The sequence below is a fragment of the Pelophylax lessonae genome, assembly GCF_965119305.1.
Source record: "Pelophylax lessonae genome assembly, chromosome: 1".
NCBI lineage: Eukaryota > Metazoa > Chordata > Amphibia > Anura > Ranidae > Pelophylax > Pelophylax lessonae.
In genome coordinates, this window is record NC_138768.1 from 112,901,783 (window position 1) to 112,923,300 (window position 21,518).

A 21,518-nucleotide genomic window follows, 5' to 3' on the forward strand; every position below is an offset into this window, starting at 1 on the left:
GTAGGACCGTTGATCACTGTTCATACAGCTCAAGCCACAGCCAATCACAGTTAGAATCACACCCCTAGGGACACACATAACCCCTCCCTCTCAAAAAAAAGTTAACCCCTTCACTGCCAGTGTAATTTTACAGTAACAGTGCATATGTATAGCACTGATTACTGTAGAAATGTCACTGGTAACCCCAAAAGTGTCAAAAATGTCAGTCAAGGGTCCGATCTGTCCGCCGCAATGTCGCAGTACTGCAAAAAAAATCGCAGATCGCCGCCATTACGCGTTAAAAAAAAAACAACAAAAATGACAAAAATCTTTCCCTTTGTTAGTAAACGCGATAACTTTTGCGCAAACCAATCAAAATACGCTTTTTGCGATTTTTTTTCTACCAAACATATGTAGCATAAAACAAATTGGCTGAAAATGTTAAAAAATTTTGATTTTTACATTTTTTTGGGGGGAATTTCATATAAAAAAATGTGAAAAATATTGTTATTTTTGCAAAATTGATGCTCTTTTTTTGTTTATAGCGCATGATCAAAAAATCGCACAGGTGATCAAATACCACCAAAAGAAAGCTCTGTTTGTGGGAAAAAAAGGACGTCAAATTAGTTTGGGTACAGCGTCGCACGACCGCGCAATTGTCCGTTAAAGTCACGCAGTGCCGAATCGCAAAATAGGCCCTGGTCAGGAAGGGGGTAAAATCTTCTGGGGCTTAAGTGGTTAAGGTGTCAGCATACCAAGACATTTTGGACAATTTCATGCTCCCAAATTGTGGGAACAGTTTTGGGATGGCCCCTTCCTGTTCCAACAAGATTGCACACCAGTGCACAAAGCAAGGTCCATAAAGACATGGATGAGCAAGTTTGGGGTGGAGGAACTTGACTGGCCTGCAACCCGATAGAACACCTTTGGGATGAATTAGAGAGGAGACTGCGAGCCAGACCTTCTTGTCCAACATCAGTGCCTAACCTCAAAAATGCGCTTCTGGAAGAATAGTCAAACATTCCCATAGACACACTCCTAAACCTTGTAGACAGCCTTCCCAGAAGAGTTGAGGGTGTTATAACTGCAATGGCTGGGCCAACTCAATATTGAACCCTACCGACTAAGACATGGATGCCATTAAAGTTCATGTGTGTGTAAAGGCAGGCATCCCGATATTTTTTGGTAATATAGTATATATCCAAAACCATTTTTACACCATGAGGTTGTCAAGCTAAGTCAGTGCCAACAATATGAAACAAACACACAAAAAATAACAAGATAGAAAAATATATAATTTATGATACAAAATGACACCCTTAAAAATATGGAGTTTTGAAAAAATCTCAAGCCTTAAACCAGTATTAAAGCGGTAGTATACTCCTTTATTTGACTTTTATCTACAGGTAGGCCTATAATAAGGCTTACCTGTAGGTTCAATTAATATCTCCTAAACCTACACGGTTTAGGAGATATTCAACCTGCATGCAGCCGATGACGTCAGCGGCGAATGCGCTCTGAAGGTCCGGCAGACCTTCAGAGCTCCTTGCCGGGTCTTGCCGGAAAGTGACTGGCCATGCGCGGGAGTGACGTCATCGCGGCTCCGGCCACTCACAGCGCCGGAGCCGCTGAACCCGGAAGAGACGCCGAGGGAACATGACGGCGCCCTCAGCGTTCTCCAGACCAGTGTTTCTCAACCTTTTTTCAGTCAAGGCACCCTTTAAAAATTATGGAGGCACCCCATTCTAAAATGTAAAAACTATTCTAATAGTTTTACATGATGCAGCAACATCCACACACAGGACGCACAACATCAGAGAGGATTTATTCTTCCATAGGAAATACACTTTTGCAAACTGGTACTGACTAGTATTCCATGGTTTCTCTTCTCCCTCAGTTTTTCTCCAACACTCAGCTAATGTGAACTTAACGCTGATGGAGGGGCAGGGGAGGGGGATACAAAGATGCTGTGCAGGTGACTGACATCCTCCATATCAATTGATGATGCCGAAAGCTAGAAGGTTGTAATGGTGCACAAATAAAACCCGTGGATTTGTGTAACTAAAAGGCAGGGTTCATCCGCACACCCGCTTGTATAAAAATTTTGGGCATTTTGCCAAGGCACCCCTGAAGAAACCTCAAGGCACCACAGGGCACCCTGGTTGAAAAAGGCTGCTCCAGACGACCGTGTCGGGGCTTCGTTCTAAGGTAAGTATTTCATAATGAGCTAGTATGCGATGCATACTAGCTCATTATGTCTTTGTCCTGCAGGGTTTGTTTTTTTTTTTTTTGTTTTTTTTTTCTCGAGGATACAACCACTTTAAACCCCAAACCAAAAATGTGAACTATTGCAGCTTACCAGTGCTTAGATGTGGTGCGTCACTGGCTTCATGTAAGGTAAATATCTCCTAAACGGTACATGTTTAGGAGATATTTACAGTACCTATAGGTAAGCCTTATCATAGGCTTACCTATAGGTAAAAGTGTCAGAGGAGGGTTTACTTCCTCTTTAATGCGGGCCTCTGCTCTTAACCACTCTACGACCGCTCACAGTAATACTACTGCGGCAGAGTGGTTCGTTATCGTCCAGCCACGTAGTATTAACGTGATTGGACACTCCCCCTTCTGGGCGGCGCTTGAGCGCCGCCGGAGGCTCGCTCCCGCTGTTTTCATTCACAGCGGGAGTCGGGCCAGGGGAGGAGCAGCGGCGATCGCCGCTGCTCTTACCCGATCGTCGGGGATCAAGTCTGGAGATCCGCCCGCTGTGTGTAAACACAGCGGGCGGATCTCCATAGTGACAGGGAGTGACAGATCGGACTGTTCAGCATAGCTGGACATCCGATCTGTCCATGACTCACACAGTCACCTCCCCCCCTACACGTCAGTAAGCACCAGGCATACATTAACCCCTCCCTCTCCAATAAAATTAACCCCTTCCCTGCCAGTGTAATTTTTACAGTAACAGTGCATATTTATAGCACTGATTACTGCAGTAATGTCACTGGTACCCCCAAAAGTGTCAAAAATGTCAGTCAGGGGTCCGGTCTGTCCGCCGCAATGTCGCAGTCCCGCAAAAAAAATCGCAGATCGCCGCCATTACGCGTTAAAAAAAAACCACCAAAAATGACAGAAATCTTTCCCTTTGTTAGTAAACGCAATAACTTTTGCGCAAACCAATCAAAATACGCTTATTGCGATTTTTTTTACCAAACATATGTAGCATAAAACAAATTGGCCAAAAATTTTTAAAAAAATTGGTTTTTACATCTTTTTTGGGGGGAATTTCATATAAAAAAATGTTAAAAATATTGTTATTTTTTCAAAATAAACGCTCTTTTTTTGTTTATAGCGCAAAAAGTAAAAATCGCACAGGTGATCAAATACCACCAAAAGAAAGCTCTGTTTGTGGGAAAAAAAGGACGTAAATTTCGTTTGGGTTCGGCGTCGCACGACCGCGCAATTGTCAGTTGAAGTCGCACAGCGCCGAATCGCAAAAAGTGGCCTGGACGGAAGACAGCAAAATCCTCCGGTGGTAAAGTGGTTAAAGATGAACATACACCATGTACACTTGCACTGTAACTGTTCTCCAGTTAACTCTCAGGTCCCTGTGACAATGTACACCTCCTCTGTATTCTGCATTGAAGAGAGATATGCTGAGCCTTGTCCACATCCACCTGTCCAGCATTTTCCACTCCACTACCATTCCCCAGTAGTGGAGTGGGCCCAGCCATGCATCCTGTGCAGGCACCACACGTGCACTTAAATACACTCTTGAACTTTGATACCTCTGTACAGGATGAGCGCTTCTGTGGTGCAAATCTGCCCCTCAAGCTCTGGAAGACAGACTGCTGGTGGAAGGAGTGCCGACAACAGTAACTTCAGACCAGGTATGGACAATTTTTCAAATGCTTTACTTAGAAAATTGCAAAGGCAATTGCAGAGTCCAACATTCAAAGGTATAATTCTTTCCTAAATCTAACTACAGGCAGTGTGCTGCCCCAGCATACCTGCAACGATAGTGATCGTGCAACAGAGTCCAACAGATGTATTCTTCCAGGGCTGGTGTCTGGAGCGAACCCCAACTTCTGATGACTTTGCATCCAGGCAGTAATGAGCAACATCCTCCTAATCTTCGCACGTATTGTTCTCCGTCTCATTCTCTTACAGTCCTCGAACCTGATGCGGGCCCTGGACCTCTCTGCTCTTTACTCCGGACTTCTTGTAGCCTCTTTACTCAATCTTTCTCGGGTGCCTCCTTGGGGCCTCTCGTTCCGGGGGCTTTTTGCACCGGACCTCTGTCCCATATTTATATATCACAGGATTAGTGGGCCGGAGCCAGAAAAGAATCCGCCAAAAGACCAAAAAAAACAGGGAAGGCATTAACTTCTATCCTCCTGGCCGGGATAGCACCTATCTGACTATTTTACCTGCTTACATATCCTTATAATAAATAGGGCTAATTACAACTTTCACAGCATCTTACACCCATATTTAAGGTGTAAAATGTACCATGGTGCCATGGAACTGGCCGAAATTCGTTCAGTGAGTGACTCTGTCAACAGCCTCCCACCTGAAATCCTTTGACTGAAAAATCAAAGTAGCTGTGTTGAAAATTGGTGGCTTAAAAGTGACTGCATCTGATTCAATGCAGCTGTGCTAAACAGGTAGCACTGACACCCTAATCCAATCGCCATGGAAAGGCGAATCTTACTGTACAAAAACAGGAAGGAAGGTGTAAAAGGTGTTACAAGGACTCAGGTGTGAATGGGGAGCAGGTATGTTAAATTTGGTATTATCGCTCTCACTCTCTCATACTGGTCACTGGAAGTTCAACATGGCACCTCATGGCAAAGAACTCTCTGAGGATCTGAAAAAAAGAATTGTTGCTCTACATAAAGATTGCCTAGGCTATAAGAAGATTGTCAAGACCCTGAAACTGAGCTGCAGCATGATGGCCAAGACCATACAGCGGTTTACTAGGACAGGTTCCACTCAGAACAGGCCTCGCCATGGTTGACCAAAGAAGCTGAGTGCAAGTGCTCAGCATCATATCCAGAGGTTGTCTTTGGGATAAAGACGTATGAGTGCTGCCAGCATTGCTGCAGAGGTTGAAGGGGTGGGGGGTTCAGCCTGTCAATACTCAGACCATACACTGCACGCTGCATCAAATTGGCCTGCATGGCTGCCGTCCCAGAAGGAAGCCTCTTCTAAAGATGATGCACAAGAAATCCTGCAATCAGTTTGCTGAAGACAAGCAGACTAAGGACATGGATTACTGGAACCAAGTCCTGTGGTCTGATGAGACCAAGATAAACGTATTTGGTTCAGATGGTGTCAAGCGTGTGTGGCGGCAACCAGGTGAGGAGTACAAAGACAAGTGTGTCTTGCCTACAGTCAAGCATGGTGGTGGGAGTGTCATGGTCTGGGGCTGCATGAGTGCTGCTGACACTGGGGAGCTACAGTTCATTGAGGGAACCATTAATGACAACATGTACTGTGACATACTGAAGTAGAGCATAATCCCCTTCCTTTAGAAACTGGGCCGCAGGGCAATATTGCAACATGATAATGATTCCAAACACGCCTCCAAGATAACCACTGCCTTGCAAAAGAAGCTGAGGGTAAACGTGATGGACTGGCCAAGCATGTCTCCAGACCTAAACCCTATTGAGCATCTGTGGGGCATCCTCAAATGGAAGGTGGAAAAGCGCAAGGTCTCTAACATCCACCAGCTCCGTGATGTCGTCATAAAGGAGTGGAAAAGGACTCCAGTGGCAACCTGTGAAGCTCTGGTGAACACCATGCCCAAAAGGGTTAAGGCAGTGCTGGAAAATAATGGTGGCCACACAAAATATTGAGACTTTGGGCCCAATTTTGAAATTTTTTGCTAGGGATGTACTTACTTTTGTTGTTTAGACATTATTGGCTGTGTTGAGTTATTTTGAGGGGACAGCAAATTTACACTGTTATACAAGCTGTACACTCACTACTTTACATTGTAGCAAAGTCATTTCTTGAGTGTTGTTACATGAAAAGATATAATAAAACATTTCCAAAAAATGCGAGGGGTGTACTCACTTTTGTGAGATACTGTACATATGCTTACGCAAATAACAATATTCAGAAAATTGCTGTTTGCATATTTACTTCAGAAGAGTTCTGGGTTCCTGTCATATTTCCAGCTTCAGATGATGAAGATGGCCTCTCTTTCTGCTCCAGTTCAACACCCCTAGGCCAAAGAACAGGGAATGTAGGGACAAAGGGGTGGCATGAGTGTCGTAATGTCATGGCGATGGCCCTGGAACTTGAACATGATGTCTTCAAATAGATTGGAATATCAGGATAGTGTGATTTAGATGAGCAGACAGGTCAAGGACACTCTAGGTCATTACCAGGAGTCACTGTCAAACTGACTCAGGTTGCAGGATCACAGAACGAAGAAAAGCTGTTAAAGACCTTTCAGCAATGAGGCCTGGCAGGACCCAGCTATAAATAGCCTGTTTGGCCTGTCTGTCAGCAGTAGGCCTTTATGCAGGTCCATACAAATGCCATGAGTTCTGCACATCAGCATGCACCTACCTTAACAGAGGCGCATGGTTGGGCCCAGTCCTGTGTGCAAAGCTAGTGACGTGCATGCGCAGGTGCTCATGCCAATAACAATTGTGCAGGTTGACATGAGATTTATGACAGCATCACTACTGAGAAAGAAGTGTAGTAGGCTCTTTGGGAGAAAGCTTACAGTGGGTACGGAAAGTATTCAGACCCCCTTAAATTTTTCACTCTTTGTTATATTGCAGCCATTTGCTAAAATCATTTAAGTTCATTCTTCTTCCTCATGAATGTACACATAGCACCCCATACTGACAGAAAAACACAGAATTGTTGACATTGTTGCAGATTTATTAAAAAAGAAAAACTGAAATATCACATGGTCCTAAGTATTCAGTCCCTTTGCTGTGACACTCATATATTTAACTCAGGTGCTTTCCATTTCTTCTGATCATCCTTGAGATGGTTCTACACCTTCATTTGAGTCCAGCTGTGTTTGATTATACTGATTGGACTTGATTAGGAAAGCCACACACCTGTCTATATAAGACCTTCCAGATCACAATGCATGTCAGAGCAAATGAGAATCATGAGGTCAAAGGAACTGCCTGAAGAGCTCAGAGACAAAATTGTGGCAAGGCACAGATCTGGCCAAGGTTACAAAAAGATTTCTGCTGCACTTAAGGTTCCTAAGAGCACAGTGGCCTCCATAATCCTCAAATGGAAGACGTTTGGGGCGACCAGAACCCTTCCTAGAGCTGGCCGTCCGGCCAAACTGAGCTATCGGGGGAGAAGAGCCTTGGTGAGAGAGGTAAAGAAGAACCCAAAGATCACTGTGGCTGAGCTCCAGAGATGCAGTCAGGAGATGGGAGAAAGTTGTAGAAAGTCAACCATCACTGCAGCCCTCCACCAGTCGGGGCTTTATGGCAGAGTGGCCCGACGGAAGCCTCTCCTCAGTGTAAGACACATGAAAGCCCACATGGAGTTTACTAAAAAACAACTGAAGGACTCCAAGATGGTGAGAAATAAGATTCTCTGGTCTGATGAGACCAATTAGAACTTTTTGGCCTTAATTCTAAGCGGTATGTGTGGAGAAAACCAGGCACTGCTCATCACCTGTCCAATACAGTCCCAACAGTGAAGCATGGTGGTGGCAGCATCATGCTGTGGGGGTGTTTTTCAGCTGCAGGGACAGGACGACTGGTTGCAATCGAGGGAAAGATGAATGCGGCCAAGTACAGGGATATCCTGGACAAAAACCTTCTCCAGAGTGCTCTGGACCTCAGACTGGGCCGAAGGTTTACCTTCCAACAAGACAATGACCCTAAGCACACAGCTAAAATAACGAAGGAGTGGCTTCACAACAACTCCGTGACTGTTCTTGAATGGCCCAGCCAGAGCCCTGACTTAAACCCAATTGAGCATCTCTGGAGAGACCTAAAAATGGCTGTCCACCAACGTTTACCATCCAACCTGACAGAACTGGAGAGGATCTGCAAGGAGGAATGGCAGAGGATCCCCAAATCCAGGTGTGAAAGACTTGTTGCATCTTTCCCAAAAAGACTCCTGGCTGTATTAGATCAAAAGGGGGCTTCTACTAAATACTGAGCAAAGGGTCTGAATACTTAGGACCATGTGATATTTCAGTTTTTCTTTTTTAATAAATCTGCAACAATGTCAACAATTCTGTGTTTTTCTGTCAGTATGGGGTGCTATGTGTACATTCATGAGGAAGAAGAATGAACCTAAATGATTTTAGCAAATGGCTGCAATATAACAAAGAGTGAAAAATTTAAGGGGGTCTGAATACTTTCCGTACCCACTGTATGTTGGCAGCTGTCAGATCAAACTACCTAGACAGAACTAATATGGCATATACTGTAAAAAATGCCCAAGAAGCAAAGCAAAGGACGAATGACTGCTAATTACTGACTTACCATGCCTTGTTCTGCACTGTGTTTCTCTGAGGAGGTGGTTATCTTGGTAGAGGAGCAAGATTTGGATTCTCCTCATCATAACTGCCCCCCCCGCTCTCTGATGACTACTGTGGGGGGGGGGGGGGTGACAAGGAAATAGCAAAGTCTAGGAAGTAATGACCCCCAGAATGAATAAAGCAACGACAGGGAGAAGCATGCACTACATTTACTCAGATACAGATTCCTCTCCTGCAAACAGTACAATAGGGGAATTACAAATCTTACTCTAAATTTTGTGGGACTAGCAGTCATGGGCAACAATGCCTCTTAAATAAATATAGAAAAAATATATAAATTAAATTAAAAATAGAGCTGTTCTATAGAAATAGAGCAGCTCTATTTTTCATTGTGTTTATCTACTGTGTCTATCTTACAGTTAAGGCCCCTCTCACACGTACGGTCAGTTCATCAGTTCAGTCACGTCAAGTGTATCAGTTTTCCATCCATTTTTCATCCATTTTTCGTCAGTTTTCCATCCGTTTTTCGTCCGTTTTCATCCGTTTTTCATCCATTTTTCATCCGTTTTTTTTTTACATCTACTACCAATGCAAAAATGGATGAAAAACAGACCGTTTGTCTGTTTATGTCCGTTTTTTTGTCTGATCCATTTTTTTGATGGATGAAAAATAGGGCACTCATCCGTTCCAAAAAACGGACATTGACGGAAGCGAATGAAAACGGATGTTAACAGATGATCATCCGTTGTCATCCGTTTTTACATAGAGATGCATTGATGTCCGTTTTTCATCCGTCAAAGGATGGATGAAAAACGGACAAACAGACCGTATGTGTGAAAGGGGCCTTAGTTGCTGCTTTTGGAAACCTTTACATATTAAGGGCTCTTTCACACGGACGTTCCGTATGTCCGTAAATCACCCCATCCGTTTGCGGGTGATATACGGACATAATGAATGTCTATGAGATTGCGGATGTCAGCGGATGACCATCCGCTGACATCCGATTTTCGTCCTTTCAGTTCTGTTCTGTTTTTTGGAACGGAACAGAACCCTATTTTTCTTCCGTTTAAAAAACGGAACGGATGCAAAATTGGATGTCAGCGGTGTCATCCGCTGACATCCGCAATGCCCATAGACATGCATTATGTCCTTATATCATCCGCAAACGGATGGGATGATATGCGGACATACGGAGCGGATGACACAAGTGTCATCTGTGTCCGTGAAAAAAAAAAAAAAAAAGTGCCGGAGCGGATCGCAATACGGTCTGCTCCGTGTGAAAGAGTCCTAAAGCTCAGTTTTTTTTTTTTTTAAATATATAACAATGCCTCTTAGCCTACAGATGTATGGCTATGAGACTTCAGGCTCTGGAGTGCCTAGGCACGGAATAGGTACTACTGTTTTTCAGTGGACATTAACAACAATATGTAAATACTTAATTCCCTAAAGCGGAGCGCCACCTAAAAGAGGAAGCTCCCGGGGGCGTGGCCTGAAGACCTATGTGAGCGGACGTGTTCTAGAGAGGCTCTCCCGGCGGATCTCCGTTTAAGCTATCCTGCGGCTCCAAACTCGAGCGATACCCTTACCCCCGACCGCCGGTGGACACCGCCATCCAGCCCTGGTCATGTCTCCGCCGAAACGGCCATCCGAAGCGGCGGCTAAGCTGGAGAAGTTTCGGCGCCAGGAGGTGAGCGGCGTGGCCCAAAATGGCGGACCGTCCCAGCCAGCTCCTGCTGCAGCGGCTCAGGCTGCGGACCAGGCAGTCATTCTGGCTGCCGTCACGGATTGCAAGGCGTCCCTTACCACTAAAATAGAGGAGATAAAGGTGGACATATCTTTACTCAGGCAGGACTTTCAAAAGTTGCGGGGCAGGATGTCGGAAGCCGAGGGACGGCTCTCCAGAGTGGAGGATGATTTACCCCCCATACAGAACGCTGCTGAACAGGCCGCCAGGGATATACAGTTCTTGCTACATAAACAGGATGATCTGGAGAACAGAGCCCGGCGTAATAACGTTCGTTTTATTGGCTTGCCGGAGGCTGCGGAGGGGTCGTCCCCTGCCACGTTCCTGGAAGATCTACTGGTTAAATCATACGGCAGGGAGGCATTCTCACAGGCCTTTGTTGTGGAACGGGCGCACCGAATGCCAGCTAAAAAGCCGCCCCCAGGTGCACCACCCCGGGTCTTTATTGCCAGATTCATGAACTTTCGGGACAGGGATGCAGTGCTCCGGCTATCCAGGGAGCGGGGGAATATCCCACTGGACAACCATAACATCATGGCGTTCCCGGACTTCTCGGCGGAAGTCCAGAAGCAGCGTAGCCAGTTTGGAGAAGTCAAGAGGCGCCTTAGGACCCGCAACCTCAAGTATGCGATGTTATATCCGGCCAGGCTACGAGTGGTTGGAGAGGATAGGGTACATTTTTTTGAAGACCCTGACGCGGCGATAGCCTGGCTGGATCGTCTGCCGTGAGCGGTGAGTCTGTTGCCTCTTCCCCGCCCCTGAGTACATTGGAAGACTGTACGTTCTCCAGTCTGAACTGCCCTGATGATTCTCCCTTTGCTTCTCGCCCCCTTCACCTGCCCTACATGCCTTGGAAGTTCGTGGTGGCACTCCCTCTGTTCCCCTGACACACTAGTATTTTTGGACTGAACTCCTTCGGGGGATGCCTGCTTGCCCTTTTACCTGCCCCCCCTTTTTTTTCTTTTTTTGCCTCCCCTTGGTCGTACGGACTCTTTTCCCTCCCCCCCCCCCCATGGACCTTTTTTCTTTTCTCATCTGTTTTGCCGATACAGACTTTTTTTTTTCTATATTTGACTTCCGGCCGGGAGGTCTCTATGCCCATCATGGGTGCTGTGAACCCTCGTTGTCATACTTTGTGCTCACTGATGTGTTCCAGAAATGGGACCCCTCTTCGGAGATTGTTCGCCCCCACGGGCTCGTGGTGCTCTGGTTGGTCCTGGGGGGCTTTGCCTTTTGGTGGAGCTACCCGGGGCGGCCGGTCACTGCTGCCCGTGGACTGTTTGGTTTTGGGATTGATGCTCACACAAGTTGGGGTGTGTGTTGGGCTGGGTGGGGGGTGGGGGTTTATGTTTATTGAGTTATGCTATGTGATTTGTGTACTGACATGTATTTGCACTACCCTGTATTTTCGCACTGTTTGGTTGGACTCCTGGATTTCAGGCCATGGGCGGCGGGTGCAGTTTACACTTGTCCTGGGTTGCTGTCCACATCCTGTGCCACGGCATGTTCTCTCCTCCTTGATGTTATGGCAGGGCTGACCTTTCTTACGTGGAACGTGCGGGGCATCCGAGACAAGGTCAAGCGCACGGTTATCCTGTCCTACCTCAAGGAACAGAGGGCAGATGTCATTGCACTAGTTGAAACGCATGCTGAGGGAAACTTGCTTGGGGCCATCCGCAGACCGTGGGTCGGCTGGGCTTTTCATGCGTCACATTCCTCTCATTCGAGGGGTGTGTCGTTGCTGGTCTCCCGGTCTGTGGCTTTCGCAGTAAAGGAGGTGGTGACGGACCCCATGGGTAGGTATGTCTTTGTGGCTGGAGCTATGGGGGGGCATGACATACTTCTCTTAGCCTGGTACCTTCCTCCCCCCTTTAGTGCTACCCTCCTGACGGAGGGCATGATGTTTATGGCAAGATACCCCTCGGTTCCTGCAGTCTGGATGGGGGACTTTAATACGGTCTCCAGTCCGCTTCTGGATAGGGTGGGTGCCCCGGGCTCCCCACCCTGCCCGGATAGAGCCACACGCTTTCATAGATTGTTGACCAGCTGTCACCTCTTTGACTCGTGGAGGTGTTTACATCCCACTGCACGGGCCTACTCGTGCTTTTCCACGACCCACTCCACCATGTCTAGGATTGATGGTATATGGATCTCCCAGGCCCTTCTGCCCAAGCTTCTGGGCGCCCGTTTTGGCCCGAGACTGCTCTCGGACCACGCCCCGTATATGGCTACTCTGTCCCCGCTTACCACCCCTCCCCAGAGACATTGGCGCTTGAATCCCTTTTGGCTCAAGACTATCCCGGACATTGACTCCTTGACGACAGAATGGGACTTTTTTTTCAGCTCCAACTCTGACACTGCTTCCGCGTTGTCGGTGTGGGAGGCCTTCAAGGGCCATGCATGTTTACTTTTGACGTCGCGTATTGCTCGACATCGCAGGGCGTCGCGGACCGACCTTCTTGCTGCTGAACGTCAATTGGCTGAACTGGAGGCTGAATATGCCGGCTCTCCGACGCCGGACGCACTTTCTCAACTCAAATTACGGTCTAGGGCCCTGGACCATATGTTCCAGGAACGGGCTAATCATAAATTATTTTTCGGCCGTCAACGTATTTTTGAGCATGGTGAGCGATCGGGCAAATTGCTTGCCTATTTGGCACATATGGACGATAGACCGCCCGTGGTGATTACACTTCACCCCTCGGTGCTGGGGGACTCCTCGGATCCAGCGGCTGTGGCGGAGCTCTTTGCTTCGTATTTTAGCGAGGTTTATTCCTCTAAGGTGGATTATGATCCGTTGGATCTGACCAGTTTGCTGGATACCCTGGAGTTCCCTGCACTGACCCCTGAACAGGTTGCGGTGCTTGAGGCCCCGATTTCTCGGACCGAGATAGTCTCTGCCATTTCTAGTTTTGCTAGGGCTAAAGCGCCTGGATCTGATGGCCTCCCCATCGAGTTTTATTTGCAGTATTTTGAGTCCTTGACCTCCCGTCTGCTCGCGGTGTTTGAGGCGGCATTTGAGTTGGGCTCTTTACCTGCCTCGATGTGTGAGGCACTGATCATTTTGCTCCCCAAGCCTGGCAAGGATCCCCGGTATCCGGATTCCTACAGGCCCATCTCCCTGTTACAGTGCGATGTTAAAATCCTGGCCAAGGTACTTGCCCTTAGACTCAACGTAGTGATCCTCTCCTTGGTACACCCCGATCAGATGGGATTCATGCCGGCCAAGAATACGGCCTTCAACACCAGGCGCTTGTTCATGAACATGCAGGCCCCCCATGACTGTGTCGGTACCAGGGTGGTTGTGACTTTGGATGCCGCCAAGGCCTTTGATTCTGTCGAGTGGTCATACCTGTGGCAATGTCTCCGTAAATTTGGGTTCGGTCCGAAGTTCATTAAATGGCTTACAGTGTTATACAGTCAACCTCGGGCTCGGGGGGTGGCCAATGGCTGGACTTCTAGGTCCTTTCCTCTTTCTCGAGGTACGCGTCAGGGGTGTCCCATCTCCCCACTGCTGTATGCCCTGGCGGTCGAGCCACTTGCGATGGCCCTCCGGGCGGACCCAGGCATAAAGGGTCTCCGCCGCGGGGACCTTGAGGAGCGTGTTGGGCTGTACGCAGACGACATGATCCTGTACCTGGCGGACTCCGGGCCCTCTTTGAGGCGTGCCCTGGAGGTCATACAGCAGTTCGGGAGATTTTCTGGCCTGACGGTCAATTGGGACAAGTCCCTTGTCCTTCCTATAGACAGTTTCCCCCCAGCAGCTGACCAAGCGTCGCTCCCCCTGTCGCGGGTGTCGGAATTCAAGCATCTTGGGGTCCGGGTGACTAGATCCCTTCCTGACTATATCCCGTTAAATATTGAACCCCTCTTTGCCTTGGTCAAGGACAAAACACAAGTTTGGGCTAGGCTACCCTTGGGCGTCATGGGCAGGGTGGGCCTGGTAAAGATGATCCTGCTCCCCAAAATCCTATACCTGCTGTGGCACTCTCCAGTTTATATTCCATATAGATACTTTATGACTCTAGAGAGCCTGCTGAGATCATTTATTTGGGGCTCCTCCAGACACAAGCTGTCCTGGAGGCACACCCAGAAGCCGACCAAGTTGGGGGGCCTGGCGGTTCCTGAATTGGCAAGGTATTACCTGGCTGCCCAATTATCGCATTTCTTTCATCTGGATAAACAGGACTCGGACAGGTATATGGCGCTGGTCTGCAGAGGTGCGGAGTCGCGGCTCCCTCACCCGTTCTGTGATGTCCTTAGAGGAGTTGCTGGGTCTACCCCTGTGGCTCCTCGGGGAGGTCTCCTGTTCCATCATAGGCGGGTCTGGGACCTGGCGATGTCCAGAACCGGGGATGCAACGTTGCATTCCATGACTCCCTTGTGGTTTAACCGTCAGCTGCCGGAGCTCCTCCATATCCCTGATCCTGGGGTGTGGATTCGTAGGGGTATATATTTGCTGTCCCATGTTGTTTCTGCTGGGTCTGTTAAGTCTTTTAGCCTACTCCAGGAGGAGTTCCAACTCCCGGCATTCATGCACTTTTACTATTTGCAGTTGTCCCACGCTTTGAGAGGACAATTTGCCCATGCCATCCCGGACTTACCGTCAGTTGACATACTTGAGGTGATCAGGGGCCAGGAACACCGCAAACTCATATCATTGCTCTATGAAATGTTAGGCACCAAGCGGGTGACTGCCCTGGCATATGGGGTGCGGGAGTCCTGGGTGGGCGATGCTGGGGAGCTGGGGGACGAGGAGTGGGACGAGGCCTTGGAAGCTTGCACCTTGGTCTCTCCTAAATTGTCGGACCGGCTAACTCAGATCTATATTGTCCACAGATCGTATCTTACCCCTGTGCGACTGGCTCGATTTGACTCCTCCCGCTCCTCTGCATGCCCTAGGTGTTCTCACTCCCCGGGCACCTTCGGGCACATGATTTGGTCCTGCTCGGACGTGCAGGGATTTTGGACGCAGGTTGTCCGGTTCCTGCATGACCGTATGGGATGCCCGACTACCCTGGACCCCAAGCTGTGCCTACTTGGGATTTTTCCCGAGTCTGACGCGGACAAACATATGGTTCAATTTCTCCGGGAGACCCTGTTTGCTGCTAGGAAAGTAATAGCCCTGAAATGGATGCAGCCTGTGTCCCCTACCCTTGAGGCTTGGAAGGCAGTGGTGAGCGCTACTCTCCCTTTCAAGAAGGTCATGTATGCTAATAGGGGTTGCCCCAAAAGGTACAACAAAATATGGGATAGGTGGCTGGAGGCCCCTGACACATGTCAGATTTAAGAAACAGGGGATACTGCACGTATACGCTTTGACACAGCGACTGGTTTCTGGACCTGCGCCCATGGTCTCTACTGTGTGTTGGACTGTGATGGATAGTCTTTGATTACAACCCGTCAAGTGTATTGTTATCTTATTGTTTGACTCTTATGCCTTGTACTTTTTGCCCAGTGTGAGGCCTGCATTTTTTTGATTATGTACTCCTGTACTTGTGCAAATGTCTGACGGTATTTTTTCTTTTGTATGTTTATATGTCATGTTTAACTCAATAAACGTTTGTTTGGTTCAAAAAAAAAAAAAAAGAGGAAGCTCCGCTTGTTCGCACCCTCCACTGCCACTTTGACAATTTTTTGGGCGCAGCTCATGCATGCGCAGTAGGAAATTGGCTGTGAAGCCTGAAGGCTTCACTGCTGGTTTTCTTACTTGCAACGCCAGCGCCTGCACCCGAAGCTGATGGACGAATCTGGAACTGGACGAAGCTGGAACTGGAAAGAGTCCAGGGAAGGGCAACAAAAATAATTAGGGGAAAGGAGGGCATCAGCTATGAGGACAGACTACAAGCACTGAACTTATTCTCTCTGGAGAAGAGACGATTGAGGGGGGATATGATATCAATGTACAAATATTGTACTGGCGACCCTAGCATAAGGAACAAACTATTCAGAGTAAGGGAATACAATAAGACACGTGGCCACTCACTAAAACTAGAGGAAAGGTGGTTTAACCTTAAAGTACGTAGGGGGTTCTTTACTGTCAGAGCAGTAAGGATGTGGAATTCTCTTCCGCAAGCAGTCGTATCAGCAGGGAGCATTGATAGTTTCAAAAAACTATTAGATGGACACCTTAAAGACCACAACATACAGGGATATACAATGTACGGTTAACAGCAAACACACACACATCATAGGTTGAACTGGATGGACTGATGTCTTTTTTCAACCTCACTAACTATGTAACTATGAATCAGCTTGGGGTGCCGACATTGCGGGATCCCTGGACAGGTAAGTGTCCTTTTTTTAAAAGTTAGCAGCTACAGACTGGAACACTGCTTTTAAGCAGAAATAAACTCTCAGTCAACACAAACTGTTTTTAATCCTTATACTGCTAGCATTAGTGAAAAGATAGGGAGGTGTACAGTTTTATACTGTATTTAAAGTGTTACTAAAGGCAAACACTTTTTCATTTTGGATAGAGTAGGGGCCGGTTCACACCACATGCAGTCCAGTGCATTTTTTTCTGCATCAAAAAAGTAGGTTATATGGTTTCCAAAGGCATAGTTCACAGCAGTGCGGTTTGTCCCAGAAAAAAAAGTGGAACATGTTGTATTTTTCTGCACTGGACTGTACTGGAATGCATTAAAATGCATTAAAATGCATAAACAAATGCACTGGAAAGCTCCTAAATGCATCCAAAACGCACTGAAATGCATGTGTCCCTATTGATGATTAAGAAAAAAAGAGGAGAAAAAATGCACTGGAATGTATCAAAAACACATCAAAAGCAACATGCAGAAATGCATCCAGAACGCATGCGGACTGCTTTTCTGTGGTGCGAACTGGCTCTAAGGGAGGATTATAACCTCCTGTCAGTTTTTTGTGTCACCAGGATTACCAGTTTTATCTTTAGTCCACTTTAACCACTTGACGCCCGCCCACCGTCACATGGGACTACGTCATATAATGGCGCCCCAGAATGGCCTCTCTCGCGCGCCTGCGGGGGCGCGCATTGTGTTGATTGTGGCCACGTTGTGTTGCTAGGACAGGGCGCGACCCCGATCTTGGTATAGAGCCAATGACGTGGCCTTTTACCCATGTGATCGGCTGTGTCCAATCACAGCTCGTCACATGTAAATGAGGAAGTGCCGTTTATCGGCTCTCCTCGCCTCACACTGTCAGCATGTGTGGTGAGGAGAGCCGATCAGCGGCTCCTCCTCAAAGGGGAGTCTAGGGCAGGTAATCAGGGCACTGATCATCAGTGCCCTGATTACAGAAAATTAAAAAAACAGTGCCAATCAGTGCACACAATCAGTGCCCATAGTTCTGCCAGTCAGTGCCCATCAGTGCCTGCTCATCTGTGCTGCCCATCAATGCTGGCCGTCAGTGCCCATCAGTGCCCTTCAGTGCCGCCCATCAGTCCCATCAGTGCCACCTCTCAGTGCCCATCAGTGCCGCCTCTCAGTGCCCATTAGTGCCGCCTATCAGTGCTCATCAGTGCCACCTATCAGTGTGGCATATTAGTACCTCCTCATCAGTGCCACCTAATCAGTGCCCATAAGTACCACCTCATCAGTGCCCATCAATGCAGCCTATCAGGGCCTATCAGTGCCGCCTCATCAGCGCACAACAGTGAAGGAGAAAATTTACTTATTTTCAAAATTTGCTGACAGAAAATAAGAAAAAAATTTTTTTTACAAAATTTTCTGTCTTTTTTTTTTCTTTTTTAGTAAGAAATAAAAAAACCCAGTGGTGATAAAATACCACCAAAAGAAAGCTCTATTTGTGAGAAAAAATGATAAAAATTTCATATGGGTATAGTGTAGCATGACCGCGCAATTGTCATTCAAAGTGTGACAGCGCTGAAAGCTGAAAATTGGCCTGGGCAGGAAGGGGGTGAAAGGGCACTGTATTGAAGTGGTTAAACTTTTTTTTTTTCCATTTTTCGAGTTCCTGGTTTCTGACCTAGGCCAAAACGATGTCATACGATCTAGGAGTCTTCTTAGGCATTATATTTTCATCTGGAGCAGGGGAGGAGGGGCTTCTCAGCTAAGCACACTGTCCTGCCTGAGCTAAGGATAGATGTATTCCATGAAGTAAATGCTACAAGAATCATCTGCCCTTGCTTAAGATGGCTGCAGCTAGAAATGCTAGAGGAGTGATTTTCAAAGCGAATTTCTCCGCAAATAATGCATGGAGACATGGATGGATGGCTGAGTTTGCTTTCAATATTAAAGTGGTTCTAAAGGCTCAAGGTAGGGTGACCAGACGTTTCTGGGGACAGTCCCGGGATGGAGGACAAACCAAGTCTGTCCCCGGCAGGGGCGGTGCCAGGTGGGTGCTTGGGTGTGCTTAATTTTATTGGAGAGGGAGGGGTTAATGTATGCCTGGTGCTTACTAACGTGTGGGGGGGGAGGTGACTGAGTGACACAAGGACAGATCGAGGGTTCAGCTATGCTGAACCCTGCAATCTGACCCTGCCTGTCACTTAGGAGATCCGCCCGCTCTGTTTACACAAGCAGGCGGATCTCCAAACTAGATTCCCCGACGATCGGGGGAAGAGCAGCGGCGATCGCCGCCGCTCCTCCCCTGGCCCGACTCCCGCTGTGACTGAAAACAGCGGGAGCGAGCCTCCGGTGGCGCGCGCACGCCGCCGAGAGACGGGAATGTCTGGTGACGTAGACCTACGTCGCCAGACGATAACGAGCCACTGTGCCGCAGTAGCAGCACAGTGAGCAGTGGGGAAGCGGTTAACCCCTTCCCTGCCAGTGTAATTTTTACAGTAACAGTGCATATATATAGCACTGATTACTGCAGTAATGTCACTGGTACCCCCAAAAGTGTCAAAAATGTCAGTCAAGGGTCCGATTTGTCCGCCGCAATGTCGCAGTCCCGCAAAAAAAATCGCAGATCGCCGCCATTACGCGTTAAAAAAAAAAACACCAAAAATGACAGAAATCTTTCCCTTTGTTAGTAAACGCAATAACTTTTGCGCAAACCAATCAAAATATGCTTATTCTGATTTTTTTTACCAAACATAGGTACCAGAAAACAAATTGGCCAAAAATTTGATTTTTACATTTTTTTGGGGGGAATTTCATATAAAAAATGTTAAAAATATTGTTATTTTTTCAAAAGAAACGCTCTTTTTTTGTTTTTAGCGCAAAAAGTAAAAATCGCACAGGTGATCAAATACCACCAAAAGAAAGCTCTGTTTGTGGGAAAAAAAGGACGTAAATTTCATTTGGGTACGGCGTTGCACGACTGCGCAAATGTCAGTTAAAGTCGCACAGCGCCGAATCGCAAAAAGTGGCCCAGACGTAAGACAGCAAAATCCTCCAGTGGTAAAGTGGTTAAGCACCCCCAAAAATTCTTTAATTACCCTCATAGCACCCCCAAAATTCCAATGTCACTACTTGCATATGTCACAATTAGTTTTTCGTATTTGCACATCCTCTATTGATGCCAGAAAGCCACATAAACTGCTAATCATGAGTTAGACTTGGCAGTCTGATTTTAGAGGCAGATTAATGTACACCCTCTCTGCTGCTACCTCAGCCAATGAGAAAGCATTGTACCCGCCCCTTCCTCAGCCTTCCTGATTTGACTTCTAAGCTAAGCTGTATCAGGAGGAGGTGCCAGGAGATCGACAGGAGAGGGGCAAGAGAGGAGTGGAGAGAACACAGCCTGCTATGGAGGAGGGATTACAAGAGACAGACGGATCATTTCTCAGCCTCTGCAGTGAGTCTAAAGAAACACCTTCTGCCAGCAATGAGTGCGGGGTACAGAAAGTTAGAAGAGCAGCACCAGGACAGGATGTTTGTGTGTTCTATTTTTCCCATCATCCATCCACCCCTCCCTCTATCCATCGCTCTCTACATCCATCCATCCCTGCTTCCATCCCTCCATCCATTCCTCCCTCCATCTATTCATGCCTCCCTCCATCCATCCCTCTCTCCATTACTCTCTCCCTCCATCCCCCCATCCATCCATACCTCTATGCCTCCTTCCATCCATCCATCCCTCCCTTCCTCTATCCAACCATCCCTCCATCCATCCATCTCTCTCTCCCTCCCTCCCTCCCTCCCTCTATCCTCCCACTATCCTCCATCCATCCCTCCCTCCCTCTCCCCCTCCCTCTATTTACCCATTCCTCCCTCCATCTATTCATCCCTTCCTCCATCCAACCATCCCACCCTCCATCTATCCTTCTATCTAACCATCCATCCACCCATCCCTCCCTCCATCTCTTCAGCCACCCCCCCTCATCCATCCCTCCACCCACCCACCCAACCATTCCTCCCTCTATCATCAAACTATCCCTCCCTCCATCTATCCCTCTATCAATCCCTCCCTCCATCCATCCCTCCAATCATCCCTCCCTCATGCATCCATCCATCCAACCATCCCTCCCTCCTTCCATCCATTCATCTCTTGTTCCATCCATCTAACCCTCCCTCTCTCCCTTCCTCCATCCATCCAAACATCCATTCACCCCTCCCTCCAACCATCCTTTGCTCTATCAATCCATCTATCCCTCCCCTCATCCATCCATCCCTCCCTCCCTTCATCTAACCATCCCTCCATCCAACCATCCCTCCCTCCCTCCACCCAGACCATCAGGCCAGGTCTCTTGCACACAGGGGGCTGATCCCATTCAGTGAAATTACAGCCCAGGTGTAGTGTACAGACATGAATAGTTGTGTGCTGCTGTATTACTCTATAAAAACAGTGATCATAAACATGAGTACAGCAGCGTACAACTATTCATGTCAGAGACGGGCTGTACATTGCACCTGAGCTGCAATTACAATGAATGGGCTCAGCCACCTGTGTGCAGAGTCCTAAATCTCAATAAAAGTATGGCCCCTTTCACAGAAGTGGACCGTTCTTTTCATCAGTTCAGTCTTGTCAAAATGGATGAAATATTCATCTGTTTTTCATCAGTTTTTTTTTTACATCCACTACAATGCAAAAACAGATGAAAAACTGACCATTTGTCAGTTTACATCCGTTTTTCGTCCAATCCGTTTTGTTAAAGGAAGAAAAATAGAGCTTTGATCAGTTAAAAAAAAAATGGATGATGACGGATGCGGATGTAAACTGATGTAAATAGATGATCATCCATTAAAGGCCTCTTTCACACGGGCGCTCCGTTTTTGTTGTCCGTTCAGTCACTTTTTTTTTTTATGGACACGGATGACACTTGTGTCATCCGGTCCGTATGTCCGTATATCATCCCATCCGTTTGCGGATGATATACGGACATAATGTATGTCTATGGGATTGCTGATGTCAGCGGATGATATTCGG